The sequence below is a fragment of the Spea bombifrons genome, chromosome 4 (assembly GCF_027358695.1).
Source record: "Spea bombifrons isolate aSpeBom1 chromosome 4, aSpeBom1.2.pri, whole genome shotgun sequence".
Taxonomy (NCBI): Eukaryota; Metazoa; Chordata; class Amphibia; order Anura; family Pelobatidae; genus Spea; species Spea bombifrons.
This window is the reverse complement of record NC_071090.1, coordinates 110,914,470-110,931,139: the sequence shown is the minus strand read 5'-3', so window position 1 is coordinate 110,931,139 and position 16,670 is coordinate 110,914,470. Positions and strand designations below refer to the sequence as shown.

The 16,670-nt window shown below is 39.1% G+C and overlaps 2 non-coding genes across 2 annotated transcripts; both read right to left on the bottom strand.

Moving 5' to 3' along the window:
- Nucleotides 1–9,788: 9,788 nt before the first annotated feature.
- TRNAI-UAU (transfer RNA isoleucine (anticodon UAU)) lies at nucleotides 9,789–9,881 on the bottom strand. Its single transcript is given in 2 exon segments — nucleotides 9,789–9,824; nucleotides 9,844–9,881. It is a non-coding gene; the product is annotated as a tRNA-Ile (tRNA).
- A 6,224-nt stretch (nucleotides 9,882–16,105) lies between these two features.
- Nucleotides 16,106–16,198, bottom strand: TRNAI-UAU (transfer RNA isoleucine (anticodon UAU)). The gene is given in 2 exon segments: nucleotides 16,106–16,141; nucleotides 16,161–16,198. It is a non-coding gene; the product is annotated as a tRNA-Ile (tRNA).
- Between the last annotated feature and the right edge of the window lie 472 nt (nucleotides 16,199–16,670).

Below are 16,670 nucleotides of genomic sequence, written 5' to 3'. Positions count from 1 at the left end.
ATATCGGCAGCAAAGAATGCTGGGAATGGTATTCATACGGGCCCATACTGCATGATATATTTCCTTTCTTTCTCTTGTTTTTTAGACTATGTTTAAAGTCAATGAAACTAAAGTGACCACATTTCAAATGTTGGGATTTCCGGGGCTCCAGATGTTCAGCCCCGTGCTATTTATGCTTTTCCTTTTGATCTACATCTTGATCGCGCTCGGGAACTTGCTGATTATTGTGTTGGTGGTGAAGGTCCAAAGCCTGAAGTCTCCCATGTATTTCTTCCTCACTCAGTTATCCTTGTCTGATATTCTGCTCACCACAGACGTTACTCCTTATTTGCTCCATCTTATCATTAACGGAGGAAGCAGAATATCTATTACTGGCTGCATCACACAGTTTTTCTTCTATGCAGTTTCAGTTGCTTCTGAGTGTCTTCTTCTCACAGTGATGTCCTATGACCGGTATTTAGCCATCTGCAGGCCGCTCCATTACACCTCTGTCATGGATTTAAGGCTTCAGCTCCAACTGGTCTTTTGGTCTTGGCTTCTGGCTTGTATAGTAACATTATTTGTTGTTGTACTCCTTTATAACCTACAGTTCTGTGGCCCCCAATTTATTGACCATTACTTCTGTGACATAGCACCTATTATAGAACTGTCCTGTTCAGATCATACCTCTATTGATCGTATATACTTTGTCCTTGTATTTATTGTGGCACTTATCCCATTTTTGTTAATCGTTTTTACATATATCTTCATATTTATCACCATCTTTCGGATTTCCTCCAGCACGGGAAGGCAGAAAACCTTTTCCACTTGCGGCTCTCACTTGACTGTAGTGAGTACCTACTATGGCACTCTAATAATAATTTACATGGTTCCCACCAAAGGTCAATCATTTAATGTCAATAAGGTTATATCTCTCCTATATACTATGGGGACCCCATTTTGCAACCCTATTATATACAGCCTCAGGAACCAGGAGATTAAGACTGCGTTGGTGAGATGCCTCCTTTCCTTGTGGCCAGATGATGATAGCACCTCCAAGATGAAGATAAGAAAGAAAGGAAAATGATTGAACTATGTCCAGTTCTATTTCAGTAAAGACTATTTATGTTCTGCAAATCAACTTTCACAGCACCATTTACTTTATGCCAGGCACACGGTTACATCTTATATTTGGTACCTGTACTAAGGTTAAGAAACCAAGTTACCAGAGCAACATGAGCCAAAATGAGAGTTCATAAGATAGCATTCATTATTCTTATTACCCTTGATCATTGAGCTTTGTGTTAGGCATACAATCTTTCTAAGTCTGGAGTAAAACAGGGTTTATTGTTAAAATCTCACATCCTCCGTTGAGTTGGGAATATATTTTATTTGAATAAATGCAAATGAGCACACTAGCATATATGGCTAATATATCTTCGGGCAGAATGCTGCCCTCTATTGGTTAGATACATTGAGTAGCAGAATAACTTAGGATTTCAAGCATATGGAACAATCCTACTCAATGTATCGTACCAACAGAGGGCAGCATTCTGCCCGAAGATATCATAAGTTATTATGCTATGTTAAATGTCCGTACCAGCGACTTTGTTTGTCGCTGGCACGGACTTTTAACTGTTGCAGCAGGGTCCCAGTTTTTTTTTTTCTTTTTTTCTGCATAGTAACCAGTGGTAAGGGGCCGTGCGAGTGAGCCTATTGGTTGCTTGCATGGCCCTTTAACCTACGGATTTCTGCTCCCGTTATCCAACGCAGCATCGCAGGGGTTAACGGGAGCAGAAATCAGGAGTTAAAAAGGCTGTGCGAGTGAGCCTATTGGTCACCTGCAGGGTCTTCCTCTGACATCAACCAATTGGTTGATGCCAGAGGAAGACCCTGCAGGTGACCAATGGGCTCACTCGCACTGCCCTGTAACCCCTGACGACGAACCTGCGGATTTCCGCTTCAGTCAACTCCCGCGATGCCGTGAAGATAAGGTAGGCTAGATGGGGAAGGGACCGGGGAGATTAGTAGACAAAGACGAATACGATCATGAAGATTCTTCGCGTGTGAGTCTTCTTATTCGCCTACGTTTTACCGGCACTGTATTCTCTTCTTCGTGTCTTCGGAACGAACATGAAAATGCACGTTTTCATGTTCGCCCGAAGACGAATGCACAAGTCTAGTATATAGTAATACATTTGACCCTCAGGAAAGAATTGAAATCCAAACATGTAGGAAATTCCACTTCACCGATCATGTCGTGTCAGTGCTGGGAACCTCAGGTCAGGGTGGGGGCATCCGGGTCCCTTCCTTAAGTGGTATTTGGTTACGGTACCTGGATTACTTGGCAAGCTTGGTGTGTGCATTGTGTTTATTGTATATATTTACATGTTGGTGTTTGAGTCATTGTCCTTGTTAACGCACCGATGTTGTTTCAGGTTTTGGCGTGACAATGGCTCTAATAAATAAAATTGGCTGTGGCCTTTTCTTATCCATATTCTATGGTATGTGGCGTCATTATTGGGGTTAATGGGGGGCAAGCCTAGGCCGGAAGATCAAAGCTGGCCTTGTCTTATACCTATTTCATAAAGCTTTAAATCCGTCATAGTCTTTACCTATTATTTTTTTCTAGGTTAATGTTCTCGTATGCTAACAGGCTCTGCTATCACCCCAAATAGTGACCAAATAGGTTAAAAAGCTGATTAAAACAAAATCATTTATGTATTTTAACCCCTTCGCGACCTTTGCCGGTTCAGGACCGTCATGACAAGAAGGTCACTAAATGACCTTTGACGGTCCTGAACCGTCAAAAAGTTAAATAAGCTTAGAAAGTGATCAAGGATCACTTTCTTCGCTTAAACGGCCTTGCTGCAATGCCTCGATGTCGAGGCATTCAGCAAGGCCGAGATCGGCATCGGGGGCCATGTCTGGCCCCTCCCCGGGGCGTCAACAGCCGCCATACATTGTATGGCGGCGGACGCCCGTTTTAAAAGCGTTTAGGAGGCGATCAACGATCGCCTCCTAAACTTAAATGGTGTCGCTGGAATGCCTCGATCAGGAGGCATCCAGCGACACCAAACACTTACCTTTAGGTGGGCTGTGACCGCTCCGGAGAGCGGTCACAGCCGCAGCTGCCGGTGATCTTCGCCATCAAGTAAGATGGCCGCCGCCCTGTAAAAAAAACAAACAAGAAAAAGTTTGCTAGATGGTCTCCAGACCCTCTAGAGAACTGGCTCCACTTGCTGGTTGAATACAGGTACTGCATTCAACCATGCAAGTCAATGGAGCCCAGCTTTCTAATCACTATGTGATTAGTAAAATATTCAAAAAAAAATGGGAAAAAAAAAAAATGGAAAAAAAAAAAGTGCTAACATTTAAAAATAATTATGCAGTGATGTCACTAGATGAACCATCCAGTACCAGCAAAATGTGTAAAAAAAAATATAAAAAAAGTATTAAAAAAATAAAAAAAAATAAAAAAATAAAGTTTATTATTTTGAGCAAGTGCTAAAATTTCTCAAAAATCTCAAAGAGTTAAAATAAAAGCACTTCAAATACCCAAGGGGTGTCTAATATATAAAAAAAATGGCTGATGGGGTAAATTGGAGTGGCCTAGCTCACAGATAGGGCATAGGTACAGACTGACCAAAATGGAGAAAAAAAGCGCACTTCCCAAATGTGGCATTTTAAATCTGAAACAACCCGACAAACCCATGCATGTCGGGTATCACGGCACTCAGGAGATGTTCCTGAACACATATTGGGGGGTTGTTTGACAGTGACATATACCAGAACCTGTATATCTATAACTAAAGTACAATTTGTGTGAAAAAAATTACTATTACAAAGTTTGACAAAGTGTAGTTCTATAATTGGTGCATGGAAAGGGTTAAAATAACAACATTCGGGATACCCTGGGGTGTCTAGTTTTCCAAAATATATGGTTTGAATGGGTTAAATTGAGTTAACCGGCTTCAAAGATATTCCAAAGAGGAGATGGAGGCAGAATGACCAAATGACCACCTGAATTACGCATGCCCCAAAAGTAGCCTTTTACCAGCCAAACAATCTGACAAACCCATGCATGTGGGGTATCGCTGTACTCAGGAGATGTTCCTGAACACACATTGGGGTGTTGTTTGACAGTGACATATACCAGAACCTGTATATCTATAACTAAAGTACAATTTGTGTGGAAAAAAAAATAAAAAAAATTACTATTACAAAGTTTGACAAAGTGTAGTTGTATAATTGGTGTATGGAAAGGGTTAAAATAACAGCATTTGGAATACCCTGGGGTGTCTAGTTTTCAAAAATATATGGTTTGAATGGGTTAAATTGAGTTAACCGACTTCAAAGATGTTCCAAAGAGGAGATGGAGGCAGACTGACCAGATTTGTTAAAAAAGATTTGGAAATCATAAAACGCTGCTTGTACTTATTGCCCTATAACGTACAAAAAACAGCAAAACATAAAAACATTGGGTATCTCTAAACTCAGGACAAGTAGTAGAATCTATTTAGCTAGTTTTTTTACTTGCTTTTTTAGGTGAGTAAAAGATTTTTCAAATAAAAGTCATAAAATGTCTTTTTTTTTCAATTTTTCACCATGTTTTTTTTATTTTATTTATAGTAAATAAGATGATACGATCAATGGTATCTGAAGAAAGCCCATCTTGTCCTGAAAAAAACAATATATAACTTATGTGGGTACACTAAATGGGTGAGGAGAAAATTACACCTGAACACAAGCACCACAAAAGTGTCAAAACAGCCTCGGTCCCACAGGGTAGAAAACGAAAAATGAGCCCGGTCCTTAAGGGGTTAAGAGAACCAAAGTTTTTCTAATTCATATGTTTCAAGGCGTATCTAAAGTATCCATTACTTGAGTATTTGTAAAATACATGTTTCTTGTTACTTTCTCAAACAAGGATTTGAAAGAAAATCTATATTATCCATGCACAATATATTATATTACCATAGGAACATGGATTCTCTGTGGTCTCTGACGGAGAAGTTGCTGCATTAGGATTTTAAAAGTCTGTCAGGAGTTAAAAATCAACCAATTGGCCGATGCCAGAGGAGGTCCCTGCAGGCGACCAATAGGCTCACTCGCACTGCCCTGTAACCCCTCACGACGAACCTACGGATTTCCGCTTCCGTTAACTCCTGCGATGCCGCGAAGATAGTCTACTCATGTTTAGTGCAATCTTATGTATTATGACTAGGTATATTTTACTTCCAATAGGATCAGTTCACAGTAGTTATTTGTCTAGTTAATCTAAGTAGCACAACTAAAGTCACATGCACCACCACAATATAAATCCAAAAGCAACTCAATTCACATTTAACCCCTTCATGTCCAGTGATGTACCGGATACATCATGCCCAAGTGGGCTCATTGGTTCTATGATGTACCTGGTATGTCATGCAAAAAAAATTATGCCCACACGTGGTGATTGCGGGGGCACTGCTGCTGCTGTCTGCCTTGGTGTCTCTATAGGCTCAACGCGCAATCGAGGGTAAATTGGCAATTGCGTTCCCAGTTTTTGCAGGGCTCTGCAGCTGCTGGTCTGGGTTTTAACCACAAAAATGTTCCTACACTTCATGAGTGGTGAGTGGTAATAAAAGAACAGAGGCATACATTGCCCTATATAACCCTGCCTAATCCCAAGCTTGTAGGTAAAGGGGCTAAATATTATTAAATATCCATTATAGGGTCATTAAATCCAGGGGGACTTAGTGTTGTTTTTTTTTTTTTGTTTTTTTATTTTACTACTTTAATACCTTAGGACGGGGATGGAGGGAGAGAGGAATGGGATGGGTTTTGTGTCCCTACAAAGGGGATCATGAATTTAGAAGGAAAGGGGTAAGTACATTACATCCCCAGAAAGGTAAACTAAATTAGGCCCAAATGCATTAGTTCCAAAATTTTCCTCTCAGCCCTCCTCCAGCAAATCTACCATTGTAAGGGTCCAAGAAGATCATGTTTCCATACATCCGTAGATTAGTCTCATTGCATAGACTCCCGAAGAAGAAACAAAAAACCAAGAGAGGAGCAAAAAATGCTGAAATGTTTTGCGAAAACATCTTCTGGTTCGGTTTTTCCTAATGTTACATTAGGGAGAGTTTTCTGTTTTCTCATAACTTTCTTCCCAGGTTATTGGTCAGTGGGGTTCTCCATCACCATAAAAAAAATCTATTCTTTTGTTTTCTCTTACTGTAACATGTTTGCATCTTTTATCATTACATAAGTTATGGTGGGTGATGGAATCCCTTCCACTTAAAATTAAGGGGGTAGTAGAAGCATTATTATTAAACACTGATCTACAGACACCAGACAAGCCAGAAGGCTTGTTTTTTCCCCACCATAACTTTAGTTATTGGTATTTCTCATGCTTCCCCGAGCCTCAAGTATTAAGCCAGTATCACAACCTCATGCTGCCGAGTCCTATTAAGGATGAAACAGCTGTCCATGGGTGGTGATCTGGCTATCGCACCTCTTCCTGAGTTTTGTCTAAAGGCTGTCCAGCACAGCGGGCAATTACTTTCAAGGGATCCATGTATAAAGTGGATATAGAGGCAAAAGGTGATCATCGTTGACCTTATTTGCATGCGCCTACCCAGAATCCCTTGCGGCAGTGGCAGCACCATGAGATTTCTGAGGGAAAAACACACCTTCTGGCTTATTTGGTATCTGTAGATGAGTGTTTAATAATAATAATGCTTCTACTACATCTTTAACATTGTAAGTAAAACTTTTCTGGAAGATTAAAAATCTTAAATCCACTGAATCTCAGTCACTACAATTTAAAAATAGTTAATACACAGAGGGATGTGTAATCCCAGTATTGCTGCAATCAGGCCTCTTCCCTGGAGTTCTCTGAGAGATGCCCATCCCCAGGGTCCTTACAGAGAAAGGACGTCATGGTTCTTTAACCTTATAAAAAGCAGGCATTGTCTGTTTATTGCCTGGTATGTCTTCTACAGAAACAGTGTGGGGTCCGATCAGGAAATTATTTCAACCATGCTTCGGTTAGATCAAAACCTGAATCCTCTGATATGGTGATATAACAAGGTGGACTAGGCAAGTACGTTTTCCAAAGCTCTGGCTTCTAAACCTCATTGATAAAAAAGCGAAGAAGAATACTAAATGACTTTTGATATATTTTTTAAATATTTTATATACCTAATTAGCTATGTCTTGATGTCTAGTTAGGTGATAGAGTGATAATAGGAAGGTACAGTAGATATATTTTAATCATTTCCAATATTTTTCTTCTGAGTGCTTCATGTCTACAAAACATTCCCTTTTGGTATCTTACTTTGAAATGCAAATATTCTGGCAGTATTTTAAGACCATAACGTTGACTTAAGACCTGTTCTCTGGGAATCTCAACCCAAATTGGGACTTTAGGCAATGGTGTGTTCTAAAGGGCTTCATTAAATCAAGATCATGCAAGATAAAAGTCATGTCCAACTTCCACCTCTCATGTCCTCGTCTGCAACTCGTTAATCCCCACTCTACTCAACTTTTAGAGACTTGACCAAGTGGGTTGAAAGTACGTGAGATTTTACTGTATGCAACTCAAGGTGTATCGCTAACTTTTTTCCCCACTTTTTTTTTAACCTAAAATATTTTATTTAGATTCTTTGTAGGTTTTATATAAATCTGTACATCTATAATATCTCCGATTTTAGGATGCTGAAGCTTCACTGTTTGAAAAGTTCAGCGTGAAGAGAACTGCATAACCTGAGAACAAACCTTTGGACTTTCATCGCTATTGGGTCACTGTAATACCATCTCTACCTGCTACTTCGTCTTTACGTTTAACACTTGGGCTTTACACAGAATACTAACTGCACATTTAAGATAGAGCTGAAGCACCGAGAAGAAACAATTAACCCTTGTGTGCCTATTTCTGTAAAATCTGTCAGATACTTATATCTTGTTGTCTCCTTTCTTGATCTCTATGTTTGAAATAAACCAGACCAAAGTGACGGAGATTCTGTTGTTGGGTTTTCAGAATCCTCAGATTTTTAACTCTTTAATATTTGTTGTGTTCCTTGTGATGTACATCTTGACGTTAGTTGGGAACCTGCTGATTATTATACTGGTGGCAAAGTTTGATAGCCTGAAATCTCCCATGTATTTCTTCCTCACTCAGCTGGCATTGAGTGATAACCTTCTGACCACAGTTATAGTTCCAATCATGCTTCACGTTATAATTAATGGAGGAAGCCCAATATCTCTTTCAGGCTGCATCACCCAGTTTTATTTTTATTGTGTTTCACAAGCTTCAGAGTGTTTCCTTCTTGCAATGATGTCCTACGACCGGTATTTAGCCATTTGCCGCCCTCTGCATTACACTTCTGTCATGGATTTTAGGCTAAATGTTCAACTTATTCTTTATTCTTGGCTTTTAGCATGTTTACTAACATTTATGGTTGCCCCTGCGGTTTCAGTGTTACAGTTCTGCGGTCATGTCATTGACCATTATTTCTGTGATCTCGCTCCTCTACTAGAGCTCTCATGTACAAAGCATACTGCTGCTGAACTCATAGATCTTATCATGGGCATACCCTTTGTAACCATTCCTTTCCTCTTTATTATTTTCACATATGTTTCCATTGTCATCACCATCCTTGGTATCTCCTCCAGCGCCAGGAGGCAGAAAGCCTTCTCCACCTGCAGCTCTCACCTGACTGTAGTGTGTACCTACTACGGGACTGTAATTATAGTTTATTTCGCTCCTTCCAAAAAACAATCATTTAACATGAATAAATTGTTATCTCCTTTGTATACAGTGCTTTGCCCATTTGTTAACCCCATTATATATAGCCTTCGAAATGACGATATTAAGATAAACTTGAAAAAGTTTATTATAAATGGCCTCAAAAGAGTTTAGAATAATGTCTGTTGGGTATTCAATTTATACATTTTTGTCAAAAGCCCACATATGCACTTAAAAAAAAACAAAAACCTTGCATACACTGGCATGCAGGAGAGCGAATCGCCAATTAATTAACCTGTAAAATGCAGGCGAGTTGGAGCTCATTTCCTTCCCCCTTACCTCAAAGTCTGGGTAACGGCAAAAATCACAATCTACCCCTTGGACCTGAAAGGGCAAAAAACCTCTGGTGGAAAAAACTCTTACAGCACCCATGATCAGCAAAGCCATCAGCCATCTTCTTTTGCTGAAGGAAAGGATCATCCAAGAGATAAAACACGATACATACTAAATAGTTTTTTTTCTGTATTTTAAATGCATATAGAGCTATGTCTTGAAATGTCATTATTCATATACATTTCCTGAAACACTAAGCTTCTTTGGGATAAAATCTTAAATCTGTAAATAATTCTGCATGCAATAACTCACAATGGCTCTAACTATTTCTTCAAAATGTCCATCCTTAGTATATATATTCCCAAAAAATCACAGACTTTGAATTTTTATACCAAACAATTTTATTTCCTTATAACTATAAAGTAATTAATAAATACTATTCTAAAACCATGTATTAATATTTTGTCATGGTATGAAACTCATCTACATCACTAAAATCACATTCAGAATCACTCTGTACTAATAATATAGCTAATTCTTACCTACTGAGCATGTGTAGACCACCAGGGAATCGCTGTTGGTTGGTTTGGAACCATAAACTCTCCCAGCAGTTCTTAACCGCGGTCAGTGCTTCATTAAGCCGTGTTAACGTCTACTAATGAAAATACTGGAGAAAATATATTCCTGCACATTATTCCTATAAAAAAATTTTTCAAATAAAACTTGAAAGCTTAAAGGGAAGTGCTCCAGGTGAGGCTTGAACTCACAACCTCGGCATTGCTCAACAAATACTGCCTTATAAGTACCGCGCGCTAACCGATTGCGCCACTGGAGCTTCGTGCTGGTGTCACCTTACACTCGGTTTTCTTGTTTTGTCACTTGCAAACTTAACGCTCCTCTGTGGGACAGCGAAAATTGATGAAAAGGCTTCTTGCACATTAAGAAAGGTAGCTTGACCAAAGTTCGCTTGAAGCCTTTTCAGTCCACAAGCCAATTGTCTGTTTTTTCTTTCAAAATAGGCGTGTGGAAAGCTTTGTGATTCCCATGCAAGCTTGTAGAGCCATGCTTAAAGGGGTGGTTTTGGGACATGGATTTCGAGTGGAATGGATTTGTGGCATAAAAAAAACTTTGCGTATTGGTGGATGTCATGGGAAGCGTGTCATATTGTGCCGAACTACTCTCTTGCTCGGGACTCAAAAACCACAATCCCTGGCTTAGGAGGCCAGTGCCTTATCCATTAGGCCACTGGGGCATGTGGTAGCAGCACTGGCTGGTTTTGGTGGCTGCAAACTAGGTTCAGAGAGCCCTCATTATGACTCTAGTTTGTTGCCCGACATACGAGATCGACTGATCGCTCTGGGCTAAAGCACTCAATTAGCAAAAAGCAACCAAGCAAACACTACTTTTGGAATGTCTTTTGAAAAGAGGCCCAAAAATTGGACGTTCCTCCAAAACTGCATCCCCTGTTGGCTTCCAATCAAAAACAAATTCCATTCTTCCATCATCAATACCATCAATGTCATGATGCAAGTATTGTGTGGCACGTAATCTTGGGGTTCCAGTCTCATAAATGTTTTTATTTTCAGACTCTCTTTAATACATGTCCTACCACCATCACGCCCCCATCACTTTGCAGGCTATTTCTATTTAACGTACTTATATAATATTCTACTAGTAAGTGTTTTAAGGGTTCTTACCCTTTCCTCGCTAGACACATAAAAAGCAGGCCCAGGTCATATGAGCTTACAATCTATTTCATTTACACAATTTGAACCTCTCTCTTGAGTTCTGTCTAAAGGCTTTGGTACAGCAGACATTTACTCTCAAGGGATCCATGTATAAAGTGAATATAGAGGTGAAAGGTGATCATTGTTGACCTTATTTGCATGCGCCTACCCAGAATCCCTTGTGGTTGTGGCAGCAGCAGAAGCTTTCTGCCTTATCTGGTGTCTGTAGATGAGTGCTTAATAATTCTTCTGCTACGCCCTTAATTTTAACTGGAAGGATTTACCATCCTCTGTTTTTATTTATTCTTTCTTTCTTTCTTCTTTTTTTTTTTTTTAAAAAGGGGGCCTTTTATGGAGTGAGTCATCTTGCAATTGTTGCTCTTTCTCTCTTTATGATTGTGTGACCATCAACTTCATGCCTAGCCACTTGTGGCATTTAGAGGATAGGCCATAGGTAAGGATTTTTTTGGTATGATTAGTGTTCTTTAAGTCTTCCTTTCTTAGGAATTTTTGGGCGGCAAACAAAGACCAGTGGGTTCACAGATCACAGTTGAATGGGTTGAATTTCTCCTTTGAGTGCTTGGATTAACATTCTGATATTTAGAGGAAGAAGGTAGGTTGGGATTTTTTGTATTTTTTCTAACATTATGTCTATCTCACAGTACAGGGCCTATAAGTTCACTTTATCATATTTCACCCTGCCATCCACCTAAACACTATAGCCCCATATTCATTTAATTACTCACTGCATGCGATGCGGAGGAATACATGGTCATTGTCGATTTCTCCTCGGTTAATATCGGGTTCTATTGACCTCTATTTTTTAAATGTATTCTACCTTTCCAAACTCGCATGCACTCACATACAGATTGTAAGTACGTGAAGTGCAGGACATAGAATTACATTTCCTGGAAGAAACAGACAGCAACCATGCATCCCAAGATCATAATTTGTTAATTGGAATTAGAGTTCCTTAACCTTAACCTTTTTTTCCATTTGGTGAGGCATCTTCTTACATCCTATAGGATCCCCAAGCATGGGATGGAAAGAATGGAAGGAAGCCTTGGATGGGTACCATGCCTCTTGGATTGTAGGTTTATTTTTTAAAGATGTTTATTCAGTACTTTATGGCGGTATGGGTCAGCTTTGTACCCCCCTTTTATACCTCTCCTCTGATGACATATTTATATGTTCAGTAGGTTGCCTAGAACTTGAAAAGGAACAACAGGAAGACTTACACAAAGTTATGCATTGGAGGTTTGAAGATATTTTTTTTTCAAGAGATGATGAAATACATTTCTCCATAGCATAAAAAAACTCAGTTACTGTATTCAGTAAGATGTGAAGCAGTCGTTCAAGTTAAGGATTAACTCGACTGACCTTTCATGATTGAGGTAGCATGCTGTTATAAGTATATACAACACATGCCATCACATGTTAAAACTTGGTCATGTTTGTAAAGTATTAAAATTGTTTTAAAAAAATACTTGGTAAACAACTTTTTTTGGCCAATTTTTTTGCAAGGTATTACAAGGCCATGTAACTATAAATTTTGCGAGTTATATGTGAGGACATGTGAGTGAATGCAAGTTTGATGTGAAAATACATGCCCGGAACTTGCAAAAATGATGCACTCAAGGTAAGAAAACAAAGAAAAAGACTAAACTAAATAAATCATTAGAAAAGCTACGATCCTTAGGACCTGTTTCAACCACAAAAGGACCATTTTTCCTATACTCCATGTGTGGCAATAAAAGCACTGATGGGTATAACCCTACCCAATCCCAAACTCATAGGTATGTGGGGCTAAATATTTTGAATCTTTCTCATTGCGGCCATGATCTCAAGGGAGTCTTAGTGGAGGGGAGTTTTTTTTTTAATTTAACTCCTTCAATACCGCAGAACAGAGATGGAGGGAGAGAGGAATGGAATGGGGTTTGTGTCCCGACAAAGGGAATCATATTTATTTTAAATCCCCTCAACTCAAATGCCAGAAGGTGAGACACTCAATGCAAGTGAAAGTACAACTTGCTTTGCAAGTGTTAGAATCTGAGGTTATGCAAAAGTCAGCTCAATCTAGTTAACCTTAAGTTGATTGACCGCCTGTGTCAAGGCTTCCATCCTGTAAAGCATCACTTGACCCTTCCTAAATAAATAGTAATTGGTGCTAAATTAAATAAAATGCCCATCCCTTTATACTACTGGCTCGTGCCTGGTGTTTCCTAATGTTACATTAGGTTGAGTTTTGTGTTCTCTTATAACTTTCTGCTCAGGTTATTGGTTAGTGGGGTTCTCTATCACTATACAAAATGAGCTGACATTTGTGAAATATTCTCTATTTTTCTATGAGATGCATGAATTTGATTTAAAAATCTCAAATCCAATGAACCTGAGTCACTTTAATTTAAAAATAGTTAATACACAGAGGGATGTGTAATCCCGGTATTGCTGCAATCAGGCCTCTTCCCTGGAGTTCTCTGAGAGATGCCCATCCCCAGGGTCCTTACAGAGAAAGGACGTCATGGTTTTTTAACATTATAAAAACCTCTCAAGCAGGCATTGTCTGTTTATTGCCCGGTATGTCTTCTACAGAAACAGTGTCGGGTTCTATCAGGAAATTATTTCAACCTTGCTTCGGTTAGATCAAAATCCTCTTATATGGTGATATAACAAGGTGGACCAGGCAAGTAAGTTGTCCAAAGCTCTGGCTTCCAAACCTCATTGACAAAAAAAGCAAAGAGGAATACTAAATGACTTTTGATATATTTTTTAAATATTTTATATACTGAATTATCTATGTCTTGATGTCTAGTTAGGTGATAGAGTGATAATAGGAAGGTACTTCTTCTGAGTGCTTCTTGTCTACAAAATGTCCCTGATATTCCTTTTTTTGGAATCTTACTTTGAAATGCATATATTCTGTCAGTATTTTAAGACCACAATGTTGACTGGTGCCGAATGAGGCATAAGACCTGTTTTGGGGGATTCCCAAACCAAATTGGGCAATGTGGTTTCTAAAGGGCTTCATTAAATCAAGATCATGCAAGATGAAAGTCATGTTTCATGAACTTCCACCTCTCATGTCCTCGTCTGCAACTCGTAAATCCCCACTCTACTCAACTTTTAGAGACTTGACCAAGTGGGTTGAAAATATGTCTGTCAATAATACACTAGTGTTTTACACATTTATATAAAATAGGTGAGATTTTAGGTGTACCGCTTAGTTTTCCCCTCTAATTCTTTTATCTAAAATATGTTATTTTTATTATTTGTAGGTTATCTATAAATCTGTACATCTATAATATCTCTGATTTCAGGATGCTGAAGCTCCATTGTTTGAAAAGTTCAGCGTGAAGAGAACTGCATAACCTGAGAACAAACCTTTGGACTTTCATCGCTATTGCGTCACTGTAATACCATCTCTACCTGCTACTTCATCAAAAAATGATTTGGGTTTTACACAGAATACTAACTTGTCTCTATGAGGTAAAAAACTGCACAATTAAGACAGAGCTGAAGCACAGAGAAGAAACAATTAACCCTTGTGTGCCTATTTCTGTAAAATCTGTCAGATATTTATATCTTGTTGTCTCCTTTCTTGATCTCTATGTTTGAAATAAACCAGACCAAAGTGACGGAGATTCTGTTGTTGGGTTTTCAGAATCCTCAGATGTTTAACTCTTTAATATTTGTTGTGTTACTTGTGATGTACATCTTGACGTTAGTCGGGAACCTGCTGATTATTATACTGGTGGCAAAGTTTGATAGCCTGAAATCTCCCATGTATTTCTTCCTCACTCAGCTGGCATTGAGCGACAACCTTCTGACCACAGTTATAGTTCCCAACATGCTTCACGTTATAATTAATGGAGGAAGCACGATATCTCTTTCAGGCTGCATCACCCAGTTTTATTTTTATTGTGTTTCACAAGCTTCAGAGTGTTTCCTTCTTGCAATGATGTCCTACGACCGGTATTTAGCCATTTGCCGCCCTCTGCATTACACTTCTGTCATGGATTTTAGGCTAAATGTTCAGCTTATTCTTTATTCTTGGCTTTTAGCATGTATGATAACATTTATGGTTGCCCCTGCGGTTTCAGTGTTACAGTTCTGCGGTCATGTCATTGACCATTATTTCTGTGATCTCGCTCCTCTACTAGAGCTCTCATGTACAAAGCATCCTGCTGCTGAACTCATAGATCTTATCATAGGCATACCCTTTGTAACCATTCCTTTCCTCTTTATAATTTTCACATACATCTCCATTGTCATCACCATCCTTGGTATCTCCTCCAGCGCCGGGAGGCAGAAGGCCTTCTCCACCTGCAGCTCTCACCTGACTGTAGTGTGCACCTACTACGGGACTGTAATTATAGTTTATTTGGCTCCTTCCAAAAAACAATCATTTAACATGAATAAATTGTTATCTCCTTTGTATACAGTGCTTTGCCCATTTGTTAACCCCATTATATATAGCCTTCGAAATGACGATATTAAGATAAACTTGAAAAAGTTTATTATAAATGGCCTCAAAAGAGTTTAGAATAAAGTCTATTGGGTATTCAATTTATACATTTTTGTCAAAAGCCCACATATGCACTTAAAAAAAACAAAAACCTTGCATACACTGGCATGCAGGAGAGCAAATCGCCAATTAATTAACCTGTAAAATGCAGGCGAGTTGGCGCTAATTTCCTTCCCTCTTACCTCAAAGTCTGGGTGACGGCAAAAATCACAATCTACCCCTTGGACCTGAAAGGGCAAAAAGCCTCTGGTGGAAAAAACTCTTACAGCACCCATGATCAGCAAAGCCATCAGTCATCTTCTTTTGCTGAAGGAAAGGATCATCCAAGAAATAAAACACGATACATACTAAATTGTTTTTTCTATATTTTTAATGCATAGAGAGCTATGTTTTGAAATGTCATTATTCATATACATTTCCTAAATCACAGACAGTTTTATTTCCTTATAACTACAAAGCAATTAATAAATACTATTCTAAAACCATGTATTATGTTAGTCTCAATATTTTTTCATTGTATGAAACTTTTTTTTTTTATATAAAATCATCTACATCACTAAAATCACATTCAGAATCAATATGTACTAATAATATAGCCAATTCTTACCTACTGAGCATGTGTAGACCACCAGGGAATCGCTGTCGGTTGGTTTGGAACCATGAGCTCTCCCAGCAGTTCTTAACCGCGGTCAGTGCTTCATTAAGCCGTGTTAACGTCTACTAATGAAAATATTGGAGAAAATATATTCCTGCACATTATCCCTTAAAAAAAATCTTTCAAATAAAACTCGAAAGCTTAAAGGGAAGTGCTCCAGGTGAGGCTTGAACTCACAACCTCGGCATTGCTCAACAAATACTGCCTTATAAGTACCGCGCGCTAACCGATTGCGCCACTGGAGCTTCGTGCTGGTGTCAGCTTACACTCGGTTTTCTTGTTTTGTCACTTGCAAACTTAACGCTCCTCTGTGGGACAGCGAAAATTGATGAAAAGGCTTCTTGCACATTAAGAAAGGTAGCTTGACCAAAGTTCGCTTGAAGCCTTTTCAGTCCACAAGCCAATTGTCTGTTTTTTCTTTCAAAATAGGCGTGTGGAAAGCTTTGTGATTCCCATGCATTCCTCCACGGCCAAGTTGCTCAGAGTGAATGTCTAAGACTCAGACAACTGCTCTGAGCAACTTGGCTTGGGAGGAACAGGGATTTCAACACACTTGGCAAAAAGCAGGGCAAGGCACACCACGGAGCAACTTGGCTTGGGGAGACTAATGGCTTCAATGTCATGAGTCAAAGGTCCGTAAGAGCAGCTGCCCTTCATTAAGGGAGCTCAGTGCCGGTCACCGATAGAGTCGTTCATACAGACCTTTACCGAAACTTG